Raw genomic sequence first — 11,308 nt, 5'->3', positions numbered from 1 at the left:
GGAACTGATTCACTGCAATTTAACTCAAGTTTCTCCAGTCACTTTTGCTGCCCTCAGCAGCTTTGCTGGGGCTTTCTCATGATCACACTCATCTTTTTCTCCTCCTGATGCAAAGTACAAAAGTGAGAGTGGGGGTTCAAATACTATCCCAGAATATTGCCTTATTGAATAAGGTAAATATATAATCATCCAGTTGAAAAAAGTCTGTTAGAGATGATGTAATTTGTGTCTGTATCTCATGGTATGTTGATACATTAGACAAAAATATGAACAATGCAGACACATCACTAGAGAAGCCTTTAAAAAGCCTATGGAGTGACTTTCTCCCTGTTTTCATTCAGATGAGTAAGTCATTCTTACATTCAGTCACATGTGATGATGGAAGGTGGGTTTGGATCAAACCCTCCTCTTGATCAGCTTAAAATAATCCAGATTTAAATTAATGTTGCTTATGTATTGTTGTATTCCAGATAAGCCATCTGCCCCACAGGTGTGAGATGCAAAGACAACTTTTACAATGTTTGGGATTCTTTATAATTATAGCTATCCTAGCAATAATTTAGGACAGGAAATTTATTACCTTGGCATTATTTATTTGGCTGCATTTTTGTAAACTAAGGTGGAAATCTATGAAAAAAATGTATTTGGTCCATGTGTTTATTTCATTTCTACTATTTTTAAGTCAAAATTTGAAATCTTGTTTCTACACATTTTAGCAGAAATCACTGTAGAACTAATGTCTGATTAGAGTAAAACATATCTATCAACTAATTATTTTATAATTCAAGGTATGGTTGCCAAAAATGGAGGAGTCTCTTCCAAAATTAGAAAAACTCAGTAATTCCTTTGTGCAGAATACAGTTAGCACAAAGTAATTACTACTAATAGTCCTAAAAGTATTAGAGCTTAACAGTTGGATGTATCCAGAATATAGACAAGGAGGTCCACACAATTAAAAATTCCAGCATTTTCCTTTAATACTCTCAGTAACATTTGCATAATTAAGCAAAGTGGTTGCAATATTAAGGAATGCTACCTGGGGAGGGATTGCTCTGAAATTGCATCCTCTCTTGTTTGTGCCACACAATACTGTTTAACACACAACAGCTTACATGTAGTCAATCCAAATAACAGTTTTATGCACTAATATTTGGTTAATTATGAAGCCAAAACAGGGGTATGCAGGTGCTGCCTTGGGGTCTGCAATGTCCTGAGATGCATTTTTGTCATTCAACTGTTAAGGGAAGTGCATGCTGAGGTTTTGTGTTTCCTAGTCTTTTTTTCCCAGATCATACTTTTTTTTAAAACTTCTTTTTTATCTCTAAATACTACTTTCTATTTTTGCTAAATAATTATCCTAAATTAACTGTTGTTAAGCTTTTCAGCCTAACCATTCTGTTATTACTATACAAGCATAAAGCTAAAACCCAATTTCTTCTGTTCTCAAACTATTTTTCCCAAATGCTTTCATCTTTGTAAGTAAGGAAAAACAGTCTTAAAAACATCTTTAAAATGAAAAGGGTTGGGGGAGTTCCTGTATTTTTTTGAATAGTTTTGTCAGTAAACTGAAAAACCTGTCATATCACAGTTGCCTTAAGTCATGAAAGAAGAAATAATTTTAGCGTTTGTTAGTGCAACTTAAGGGAGGGAAAGCAAAACATCTAAAACATTGAAAGAAAACCAGTAATCTAATCTTGCCTAACCCTTCTTGTATTTATCTGTGTTTAGTCAAGTGGATTTTTTGGAATTATGCTGAAGATGTTCAGATAGCTGGGGTTTAGCTCGTATGAGATTTAGCAGGAACATCCATCATGCTTTGTTTCCTGTCTGGGAGAAGCTCACTGTAAACATTCACAGAGTATGAGTAAAATATATCTTAGACTAAGCTGCCTTCGTAGAGCAACACAAAGCGACTGCACAAAGAAAGGCATGGTGAGAACAGCCAAAAGTAAGTCAGCTCCTTGTTTGAAGCTTGCAGATCATATTGTGCATGACCAAACTAGCCACCCTTGATCTCACATTGTCTTCACTGCCACTGAGAGTCTTCGGTGAAGTTACTATTGCTGGCTTCTGGCTGGAATGTGGCAGGAAAACACTTTAGTGCATGATTAAACTAGCTCCAGACAGCTAAGATGGACTCTTAGACGAAGGTCCTGTTTGGGTTCTCATCATCTCAAAGCTGAGGTTTCACAGAATGCTTCTGTTTGACCTTGGCAGACCTTACTGGTCTTCTCAACAGCACCGCCCTTTCGTCCCTCTTCTGCAGCACAGGATGCTTGTCCTCCCTGGTGCAGCTTCCCAGTGGTTATTCCACTTCCCTATCTCTACTGTTCCTCACCCCCTGACACATTTTCCTTTCCCCTTAGGTATCAGAAGGGGATCCTCTGTCCTAATTTTCAAACCAGGTTCTTTGTGTGCACTTTCCTGCTTGCAGGATGCTCCCTATAACCTCCCCTGGATCTACCTCGTCATCCTTTTATGGTCCCTTCCTTCACCCTCTGCCTGGTTTGATAGCAGTAGCAGACTTGGTGGCCACCATGTTGCAAATGTTCTGTGGTTCATTGCCTCTCTGCAGAAAAAAAACCCAGAACAAACCTTCTGCAAATGAAACCTTCCTCACAGAGGAGGGCTTCAGGGAGCATGTATTTTTTTTACCTGGAGCTACATGGAGATTTTTAGTATATTTAGTAGCAATGGCTCCATTCAGAATCAGGAATATTCTGCATAAAGATACCAGAGATCAGCTTATTCTCCCTGCTTCTGAGGGATGGCCAGGGAATCTTTTTTCCATCTCCTGAGGTCACTCAGACCTTCAGGAGGCTCCCAGCATATGGGCAGGCTGCCTGGGCATCACATGAGCTCCCTGAAGCAGTCACAGCCCTCTTGGACAATAACTGCCTGTGAATAATGGATCACTCCAGCCAGGCCTGCTGGGGATATATTATTCAAATGGCAGCAATGCCCAAAAAAGAAAAAGCCATGCTTGTATTCTGTATAATCACAGGATGGCAATCGACCTCCGAACACACGGGTGGCTGCTTTCCTGGCACCACATGTCTGGTAAAAGAATGCCAGGCTTGCAAGCCTTAATTAGTACTTAATAAACTGAAAAGGTGTAATTTGCACTGCTCATTTACCTCTAGAGACTTATTCTTGCTGCCTCTGTGCCTTTCCAGACTTCAGACTTCCTTCTGCTCTCAACAGCAGTGGAGAGAAAATAAAATGGCATCTTTAAGCTGAATGAGACAGTTTGTTTATTACGGTTGGTGACACTATTCTTGCAGCTAGCAAGCTAAGCCAAAATCACATGTCTTTTTGTATATAACACTCGGCTAAATTGATTCAGGAGCTGTATCTCAGCAAAAGGTGCAATGCTGTGAGGGAAGCCTCCTCCAATGATACAGATGCAGAGTCCTCCCAACAAAGTGAGTCTCCATTTGTCTGTGTTTAACCTGACGTGAACACGGTCTTGAGACACTTCATGTAATTATTTCAAATTGTTACATCTATCCAGAGAAATACAGTCCATGGCTGTGGGGCAGGTTATATTCTAGGTGCTACATAAAGTCTGAGGACTCAGGACTTATAGTCTGACTCTGGCTGTGCCCTTTCCACAGCTTCACCAGAGCTGGCAACTTGTGTGTCTCCTGTTCTTAAATTCAGGTTGTACATACAAAAGTAGGTCATACATGTATACATATCTCTGCAGTCCCTCCTGAATGCCAGAAAACTCAGTAATTTCCATTTGCTCTGCAAAGAAAATGCCTGTGATGATAAATCCTAGCTCACAATCCTTTGGTATAATGAGACACCAGTCACCAAGCAAGGGGCATTAAAAAAGCTATTTACTCAGCCACAGACATTAAAAGGGCTTTAACTGTGTCCTTATGTCCAGTGAAAGTATGAAGAGTATTGACAGGGTTTATTTTGTATGATACAAAAAAAGAGAAGCTGCTAAATGTAATTGCAAGAAAATTAATGTAGATAGCAGTTTTATAATATAAAATATGTGAAAGCTTAAAAGCAGCATATAAATTTTCTTTTTGTCCCAGAACAGACATTTTCTGAAAAAAAAATTATAAAATACACTTATTCTGATACTATAGTAATTCTACCATTTTCAAGAAATGAATTCATCCAGTTATATCTCTAAATACTGACTTTTACCCACCCTTAATAGTGCTACTGAATTAACTATCATTAAGCTTTTCAGCCTTGTCATTCTTTTCATGTTACCATGTAAGCATAAAACTACCCAGCCCTTTCAGCTGACCTTCAAAAAATGAAGCAGTATTGCAGATAAAGACCTTGAAAATCACAGTCAAAGCTCTTGTTGACTTTAGCAGTGCCAAGGTTTCATCCTGATGGTTTTTAATACAGTGCCTTTGTGAAGCTATGAAGGAACTTGATAGTAGGTAGCAAAGTACATGGTGATGACATCCAGCAGAGATGCCAATCCTTGCACAGTGGATTTCAGCCTGTTGGCAACAGATTTGCATTCCACGGTTGTCTTTTAACACATATGTACCTGTGAACAGAAGACCAAAAGCCTGATCACCCCTGGAACAGCACAGACCCATATCTGAATGACAGGTTCAGCAAATGGCAAGAATTAGTGGTGTGCAGTTACAAGGCTCTGAGGGCAGTCTTTGTACACCACAGAAAGTGATATGGAACTATCTTTTCCACTAATTTTTTATTGCTGTTTCCCAGCATGACTCTGACATCTTCAGAAGCCACAATATGATTTAAGACTCTAAGTCTCCTTAGGTTTCACTCCTGGAAGTCTTGAAACACCTTCAAGCATTGCACAGAGGTTTTTCCCAATTAGTTGCCAGAATTTAGTGCTCAAAGCAATGTTGAATTAGAGATTATTCACATATTTAAAGGTATCTGAGCTGATATCTGCCTCTCATAGGCTGATGCTGATCCTTTAGCAATGCTTCTGGGGTCTGAGTTCTGGCTCGTACAGACAGACTTACTTTTCTGACCTATATATATAAAACCACAGATGGTTTTGTATAAAACCAAGCCAAAAAGTTGCAAGATCACCTTTCAAAGTCTTCTGCCACATCCAGATACTGTATCTGCAGAATCCCCTGTGCATCCCAGTCTGCCCACAGAAACAAGCCAGCAGGGCTCCCAGGGCTCAATGCCGACTGAAGAATGTAGAGTTCTGTGCTGGGTCTGGTGATGGGAAAGCTCCTCCAGCCTCCAATGCTCATGGAGGTGTCACGGCTAATGTAGCAGAGGAGACAAGTTTACAAAACAACTATCTGGTGACCACAAAAGGAAATCTTTAATATGGACCTTTGGTGGAAGAGAAGGAAAAATTGAGTCCTGAGCTTCCAAATACTGAACTGAGATAAAAGAGAAAGGGCTTCATGGAAGTGACCATTAATCAATTTGCAATACATTCCATTATTTAAAACATTAATTACCTTTCTGCTAAATAAAGCTTAATCAGTAGCTCTGTTTAAATCTGCCTACTGTAGCAAAATCCATCCTCATTTTCTGATCACTCTCCTACCTTGCAATGGGAACCACTCTGTTAGGCGAATCTTTGATCTAAAAAAAGTAAGTAAGCATAAATACTTTGGTTATGACCATGTCATTTAGAAACTCAGTGCCTTCAGAAAATTAACACTGTGTTTTGATCCATGATATATTTAAGGAACAGGATGATATATTCATCCTAGTGGCTTGCATCTACTGAATGACTAAGGCATGTTGATTTTTGGTACAAGGTAAGGACTGCCCTCAGAGCCTTGTGTTTTTTAGGTAAGTTGACTCTGGAGACACCTCTTTATTGCATCTCAATTGGTTCTTTTGTCTCTTTTTTGTTTATTACTTTTTTTTTTTAGCAGGAATCTTGCAGAATTATTTTAACATGTCCTCCAGGTTTTTCTTTTCTTCCAGAATTGCCTATTAGTTAATGGACAAATTTTAACAATACTTGTTAACCTTACTTCAGCCCACTAAGCTTTGAAAGTAATAAAATATAAGGTTGTGATTTGAAATTACAAATATCTGAGGCTTGCTTGTTGTCAATGCCAATATATTTATTTTAAATATATGATGAGCCAAATTTATTTATATTTTTTATGCTTCCTACTTTAAAAAAGCCAAACAGACAAAAAACCCCACACCTTCCTATTGCTCTAGTTCAGACAAGTATTTTCTAGTTTAGAATGTAAAAATAATCAGTAAAAAGCTAAAAAAATTAATGTAATTAATGGAGAATAATATAAAATGTTATTTCTCCTATGACTGCCTCTGGAAATTATATATAAAATTAAATATTCCTAGTTTTGAACATTCAGCTATGTTTGACTGCCAACAGCACTCACTCCTACCTGGAATGTTTCACACAGTAGTCACTTTGGAGTGTTGTGAGGAGCAGAACTGCCTTTATGGAAAACTGTACAGAATCAAATACTGTGCTTGATATCCACATTTCTCAGACTGCACTGAAACTGTCCTGGCTGAAAGCAAGATAACTTTACTTTGGTTTGCTGGGAGACTAGTGAACATTTGTGTACCTCAGCCTGCTGTGGTTTAATGAGGTATTTTACACACTTACCTCTAGTTAATGTGGATTAATTTTCTGAGGACGTACCTATATATGAAGTTACTTTGCAAAGGAAGCCCCTGAGCACTCTTGTGTGTGCAGCACTGCTCCCAAAGATGCCCCAAAGCCCTGCAGCAGGGTAAGGGCTGCTCCCAGCCTCTTCCCCAGCCCCTGGGTGTCCATTCTTCTCCTACATGGAGTCCATGGAGTTAGAAGGGCAATCCCAGAGGATTTGTGGGGACTGGGATTTGCACCCTCTCCACCCACTTTGTTCTCTCTCTGGCACCCCATCAGGGACAGACTGCTTGGCAGAGACAAAAGAAAAATTCCTGGCCCAGGGACAACTTGGGCCCCTGCAATATATCATGGAGGAAATTACTTTGTTGTAACTTTGTTGGCACCAAATGAATTCACCATAATTATTGCATTCAATGTGAATCCCAGTGGAAGCAATAATGATTTTCAGCTTATTCAAAAAGGTTGCTATTTTCTCTGACAAAAAAATTATGACCTAAAAATATCTGATGTATTTCTCATTACTTTAGTGACTGTAATGATATGTTTGGAAGAAACACCAATTTTCCTGTCTACTGCTTTTGACACAACAACAATTAGTCATAAGCAATGAAAAAAAGACATTCGTTAAGAAGTGGTAAGAAATACACAATGTTTCTGTATTCATAGCTATTAGATTATTATTTGGTTACATTAGTCTAACTCATTTTGTAGAATCAGGGATTTAGAAAACACGCCCTGTAAAAATTCAAACCTGTTGATTGTAGAGGCAAAAGAATTGTATCTTATCAGTGTAATCCTTCCAGAGGGAAAAAGGCACTTTAGTAACAGCCAAGTATCACATCATGTAGTGAAAATAACAATGTAGTTTTTAGAAAACCAAGCTAGGCTTAGGATGGTAGTGTTTGTCTAATTAAAGAGAGAACATAATCACATCATGCTATTTGCATGCCTTGTCCCTAAGTTTGGCTGATATATCTCTAGTTATTCTAGTGAATATAGAGAAAAATATATTTGTAAATGTTCTCCTTAACCATTTACTTTTATCAATGTTTGTTGGCGTGTCTGTTGGTAACTCCTTTTATTCATCTATTTGATAAACATAAAAAACAATTATGCAAATGGTCTATTAATATTTCAGAAACTTAAAACCACTTCACTATGACAACTGTACTGCATTGATTTTGGCTTCTATTTCCCCCTTTTTTACTCTTCCCAAGTTCTTTCCCCTCCAGACACTGCACTTTCAACCATTCTCTTCTCACATGTTATCTTACCCTTGCTTTCCAATGTTGCAGCATTTTCCATGAATCCATCTTCATGAACAATGTATGGGGGAAGAATCTTCAACTTCTCTGTCAGTCCTTATCCAGAGGGTAGGTTCATTCTCCAGAACCAACAGGTCAGTCAGTGACACACATCACCCTTGTCATACAGACTGGTTCTCTCAGACTAAGCTGCATCTTTCTCAGCTTTCCTAGCACCATGTGCTCATGATATAATTATGAATTTACTGCCTGTTAAATATAAATCCAATGTGGTTTGGAAGTCTAGATTGTAAGTGCTGCCATCTATACTCAGCATATGAGGGATGGTGGCTGAGGTCTAGGGCTCTCTGAAGGTCCAAGATGTAGGTTTTACTGCTTCATTGGAACTTGGAGCCTTCTCATGTAATGATGGGACATGGGCTAGGCTACATATGCTCCCTCTCTCTCTCTCTCTCTCTCTCTCTCTCTGCTAAAAGAAATCCCAAATCTGGCTGCTGTCAATCAGGATATTCATCTGGGCATGAGCTACAGCTACGTGGTTAAGAGGACACCTTGTCATGGGCTCAGCACAGGCAGCTCTGACAAGAACTAAGGTTTGGCTCCTGTAAAAGTCAAAAGGAAATTTGCCTCTTTCTCAATGCAAAACCAGGTCCTACCACAGCATGAGGCTATTTCTCCATTTGTTTCCTCTTCTTTCAAAGTTAGATAATCTCCCTCCCCCACTTCTTCATTTCTTACTATTTCTGGTAGACTGGGAAATCTCATTTTGGCAATTTTTATATCATGAACACAGAAGAAATTGTTTTTGTTTCATTACTGCTCACCCTGCAAAAATTTGGTTTCTGCTGTGTTCTTTGCCTGCCAGTTTCCAATTACACAAAAAGATATGCTATTAAAACATAGAATAACTTGTACTACTTGCACTTTTCTGAATCTTACTGCTTAAAGGAGTGATTTAAACAGCACCTACTGCATCAGACTTGGTCTTGCTATTCATCAACTTGGTCTTACTATTTTCTACAGATAAAGGGAATCATTTGTTATTAATGAAGCTTAATTTATTTACCTCATTTTCCCTGCTGAGTTTGCTCAGCAATAGACCCCAAACAACAAGCAAATGAGCGTGGAAAGGTTTTTTAAATGACAGCCCAAGCTCTCCAAAACAGAGGCTATGCAAATGCTGCCATGGTAAGACGAGCCCTCTTTGAGGCTTCTTGTTTACAAAAGTCCCTCTGAGAGTGTCTTGCCTCTGAGGCATGGGCTCCCATGAGCCCCACCAGAGCTAATGTCCAGCAGTGCTGCAGCTCACCCACTGACTCTCTTCCTTGCCCTTTCTCAGAGGGTCCTGGGTCAGAGACTAGGTTTTAAATGGCACCAAAATTAGGAAAACTCACTAAAATGGAGAACTGCCTGCACATCTCTTTGAGTTATGCTTTGAAATACTTTACAAAGTGTCACACCCTGTGACTATTGAAGAGCTGATTTATTGTTCAAAACTCGTTTTACTCACAGAATTGCTAGCTTCTCATATGAAGCAGATATATATGACTATACATCATGAAATTATTGTATATGAAAGTTTCCAGGTGTCCTAAGCCCCTCCCTCACTTATAAATTTCTTTGAAGTTAAAACAAAACCAAGCCTCTAATTATCTGGATAAAACCCTGTGAACAATGAACCTTAACATCAAAAAGAAATTTTCACCCATTATCTGTTCTATGCTGGTATTCCCATGCAAAATCTTTATCTGCTCACTTTCTAAGGCATCTTTCTTCTGCATGACTCCTGGAAGTCTTCAAGTACCAGAAGCCCAGGACAATATGATTTCTCTGATTTCCTTGGTTTTAATGTGGTCCCTACTGTAAAGTGGAACTGTTGGAATATTCTGTAATAACAACACCAATCCTGAAATATTTGCTTTGAGATATTCAATGAGAAAATCTTACATTTATTAAGCTAATCAATAGCTCAGACTATTTCACATATGACACACGTGGCCCTAAATCTGGATTGTACATTGAGAGAGGCAAAATATGTGTTTGAAGGAGAGCTTTCTGCTGGCACTAACTGAATTTAACAAACAGTTTGCAAATAATTTATCAGGTACTAAATAAGTCCCAGATGCTCAGAGAAACCTCCGGTGAAAGGCAGAAGAGTGATTTCTGTATCTCTGTGGGTAAACAAGTGATCTCACAACCATAAACTGCCACCGCTGTGGATACTACTGTTAATTTTCACTAATTTGGAACATCAGGTCAGCTGTGCAAATCCTTCATGATCAGAGCATCCAGGGTCACCAGGCATGCTCAAGAAGCCCTCCAGCCTTCAAAAGGCAGTAGTAAAATAAGCTGCCTTTCTGAAGGATGGAGGTGGCTTCATGGATGAGGCAAAATTGTACCATTCTCTCATGTATCCAAGCACATTATGCTATTTCTGAAGTTTTACACTGGCTACATCCTCTCCTGATCCTGTGGGCAGCATGACAGACCCCAGGGGCATAGATGGTGAGCAACAGGAGACAAAGAGGTACTTGGTTCCCTGTGCCACTCCCTGCTGCCTGGCCATATCTTAGCTGCAAATGAGGAAACCTGATGGTTGCCATAAATTACATTTCCAACCCTGGGGGCTGTTCCAGCAGTGCTGAGGGCTGCCACCTTGGAGTGAATGCCAAAATGCCAGCCCCAGGCAGTGGGGGCAAATGCGGTAGCTGTGTGTCCCCTGGGGGCTTCCTGGTGCTGGAGATATCTTCAGAGGCAGATGAACCATATTAAGGGCTGATTTGCATGTCAGTCACTCATACCACTACTTCAGACCTAATGATCTCCTTCTTTGAAAATATCAGTTGCTACTGAAAATAATAAATGAAAGTTTATGCATCCCAAACAGCTAATGCCCATAAAGAGATCACATAGCATAAAAGGGATTGCCAAGGAAAGGATGCACCCATTTGAAGCTTTTGGCAACAGCCAGACTCCAGACTGATTTGCTTAAAATTAGCCTCAAGGGCAGTTGAGAGCAGTTCCATATATCCCATGTCACATGTCAAAATTTCATTGCCTAAAATGGAAATGGCTCATAAATCACAAGGTAGTGCAAGAGCATGCCAAGCAGAGGACCATTAACTGCATATTAGGAGAAATAATCTTTTTAACAAGCAAGTTTACTGGGGCTACTGTAACCAGAAGGGGAAAAAATAAATTCTTTGTACTGTCCTTGGAACTATTGGCCTTCATATGTCCTGCCTGCAGAAGCCTTTGAGTTTCCTTCACAGTGTAGTATTTCATTCTCCTTAGCAGCTGGAAGGTTGCTGTCCAATTTGTTCATGCACAAGGTGCAGAATCAGTGACAGCTGCATCTGTGCCTGACCAAGGGCATGGCATAAGCAGGCATATGCTACATAGAGCATGTTTCACTTGCTAAGGCAACAGCATTTTTGTTGTACTTCAAGCCTTT

At 39.5% G+C, this 11,308-nt stretch overlaps 1 long non-coding RNA gene across 1 annotated transcript; it reads right to left on the bottom strand.

Moving 5' to 3' along the window:
- Positions 1-3,975: 3,975 nt before the first annotated feature.
- LOC137474988 (uncharacterized) lies at positions 3,976-5,741 on the bottom strand. Its single transcript, XR_010999609.1, has 2 exons — positions 5,442-5,741; positions 3,976-5,310 (listed from the first exon to the last, which is right to left on the bottom strand). It is a non-coding gene; the product is annotated as an uncharacterized lncRNA (long non-coding RNA).
- Between the last annotated feature and the right edge of the window lie 5,567 nt (positions 5,742-11,308).

This window comes from Anomalospiza imberbis, chromosome 5 (assembly GCF_031753505.1).
Source record: "Anomalospiza imberbis isolate Cuckoo-Finch-1a 21T00152 chromosome 5, ASM3175350v1, whole genome shotgun sequence".
Classification (NCBI taxonomy): Eukaryota; Metazoa; Chordata; class Aves; order Passeriformes; family Viduidae; genus Anomalospiza; species Anomalospiza imberbis.
This window is presented reverse-complemented; position numbering and strand designations above follow the sequence as displayed.